The sequence below is a fragment of the Microtus pennsylvanicus genome, chromosome 8 (genome assembly GCF_037038515.1).
Source record: "Microtus pennsylvanicus isolate mMicPen1 chromosome 8, mMicPen1.hap1, whole genome shotgun sequence".
In the NCBI taxonomy this organism is placed as follows: domain Eukaryota; kingdom Metazoa; phylum Chordata; class Mammalia; order Rodentia; family Cricetidae; genus Microtus; species Microtus pennsylvanicus.
Window position 1 is genome coordinate 48,755,467 of NC_134586.1, and position 2,791 is coordinate 48,758,257.

The 2,791-nt window shown below is 41.8% G+C and overlaps 1 pseudogene; it reads right to left on the reverse strand.

Moving 5' to 3' along the window:
• Positions 1 to 346: 346 nt before the first annotated feature.
• LOC142855319 (histone H2A.V pseudogene) lies at positions 347 to 739 on the reverse strand (annotated as a pseudogene).
• Between the last annotated feature and the right edge of the window lie 2,052 nt (positions 740 to 2,791).

The window sequence follows — 2,791 nt, forward strand, 5'->3', positions numbered from 1 at the left end:
CTTCAAGTTCTTCTCCTCCCCTCTTTCCTTTTTTTCCCCCACCTTCTTCTTTTTTCCCCCTTTTCCTTTCAAGGGGGCAACTTTTAAAAAATATTCAAAAAAATGTTTCATCAATTCTATTTCTGTATAAAATACAACAAAGAAACCTAGCCAATCAACACACGACTATGATCATAGGGAAAGGGACTTATCAAATTTCATGAGTCTAAAAACATACAAATGTTTTTTTTTTATCATGTCTATAGAAATTGTGATTTTCCATTGAACTGTTCTTAAAGATTCCACACATCCCCACTGGTGTCCTTTGTCCCAGTTACAGACAGTGAAGAAGAGCAGGCTGGCTAAATCATTTCCTAAACAGTTTTTGCTCTCCCTTCTTTCCAATCAGAGATTTGTGGTGTACGAGATCTCACCGACTCCAGCTATGGTAGCCTTGATAAGTGACTCCAACTCTTCATCACCTTGGATAGAAAACTGCAAGGGGCATGGAGTCATGTGCTTTACTTTGAGAACCTTGGAAGCATTACCTGCCAACTCAAGCACCTCAGCGGTGAGGTTCTCCAGAATTACGTCACTGTACCCAGCAGCATGGCACCCACCTGTTCATGGCTTGTGGTGTGAGTCTTCAGATGTCTGTGGATGTCGCTCACAGGAAAACTATAGCCCAGCTCTGTGTGACTGAAACACCACCATAGTTTTGGCCCTTTCCACTGCCTTTTCTAGTTCTGCCTCCAGCCATGGTCTTGGCCATGCAATACCCACTCAAGGGTGCACCTCTTAACATTAACACTTGTAATGGGTTAAAAAAAAGAAAAGAAAAGAGGACTAGGTTGAATTATGGCTGCAACAGAAACATTAGCCCATTGCATGGTTGTAAGCAGAGTCTGTGCTTTAATTTCCCAACTGTCCAGACCCAAATAATCACACAGAAACAATATTAATTATAATACTGTTTGGCCAATGACTCAGCCATATTCCTAGCTAAACCTTACATCTTTTTTTTTTCTTTTTTTTTTGGTTTTTTGAGACAGGGTTTCTCTGTAGCTTTGGGGCCTGTCCTGGAACTCGCTCTTGTAGACCAGGCTGACCTCGAACTCACAGAGATCCGCCTACCTCTGCCTCCCAAGTGCTGGGATTAAAGGCGTGCGCCACCACCGCCCAGCAAACATCTTAACTCATTTCTATTAATCTGTATATCACCACGAAGCTGTGGCTTACTGACAATGTTCTGGCATCTTTCTCCTTTGGCAGCTATATGGCGTCTCTTTGACTCTGCTTACTCTCTGTATCATCTCTGTTCAGATTTCCTGCCTGGCTTTATTCTGCTAAACTATTGGTTGAAACAGCTTTATTCATCAACTAATAAAAGCAACACATATACAGAAGGACATCCCACATCACATGGTAAATCTCAGAAGGGAAAAGCACTCGTGGGAGAAATGCAGGGCCTTCATGCCCTGGACATGCACCCATGTCCAATCCAGAGATTGGACAGCAGTTGGTTCTCCATCTCTGTTGACAGAAGGCTGTTTGTTTGTTCCTGGCTGCTCAGACCACAGAATAATCACACAAAAACTATATTATTTGCAATACTGTTTGGTCAATAGCTTAAGCATACTTCTGGCTAACTCTTATATTTTAAATTAACCCATTTCTATTAATCTGTGTATTGCCACATGGCTGTGGCCTACTAGCAAGGTTCCAGCTGGAGGCTCACATCTTTCTCCTCTGGCGGCTCCATGATTTCTCTCTGACTCCGCCTTCTTTCTCCCAGCATTCAGTTAAGTTTTTTTGCCTAGCTCTAGTCTAGTAAGCCACTGGCCAAAACAGCTTTATCCATTAATCAGTAAAAGCAACACATACAGAAGGACTTCCCACACCAGATCTCTACAAAAGAGCCTGAACCCGGGTGGAGAGTTGCCTTTGGGTCATCAGTTATTAACCCCACTCTGATAGAAAGGAAATAAGCATCTTGGTCCTGAGGAGAAATGGTGTTACCCAACTACATTTACTCTGATATGGGTCTTATTTTAACCTCTGTGCTTTTGCTTTCTTTGTTCTGAGTAGTTATGACTTGGAGATTTTTTTTTTGGTGTGTTTGTTCTTTATTTCCTCTCCTTCCATCTCTTTGTTTTGTTCAAATTAGGTCTTGCTCCCCACCCCAGGACTGAACTATTCCTACTTCTGCTATTGGCTATTTCTTGATTAATTTAGGTTACAATTTGAGATATTTCCTCAATTTCTTTTTTCAATACACCTACTATGGTTGTGCAGTAGCTTGGTAACTCCTAAAGATACTAGAGAAGTGCCAGCTATATCTGCTTTTCTGATTAATCATATATGCATCCTGTGTTGTTCTTTTGTGAGATTTTGGAGGAAGGATATGTAATAAAAATATGTGGTCTATCTGCCGTGTGACTCATGAGCCATCAGTGGCTATGGGTCCACTACTGCCTCCCTTTATTACACTCACATCAAGTGTAATCAGACAACCCCATTAGCTCAAAGTGAAAGCAGGCAAGGCCATGATGTTTAACAAGACTCTCAAGACCTTGGGCTAATGGAATGCATTATAAGCTGAGAAATCTAGAAACAGATGATAAAGTTGAATGCTTTCAGAGGCCAAGGTCTGGTTCATTACAAGATGCATCAGATGAGTCTTCCATCGATTCTGACTTGTGTGTTTCAGGGGACTGCTAGCATCCCCATTTCAGAACCCCTGGGGGTTCATCTTCTCTGCTTGCATCTAAAAGAACAAGAGACCTCCAGAAGGTCTCTTTTCCTCTCCAGT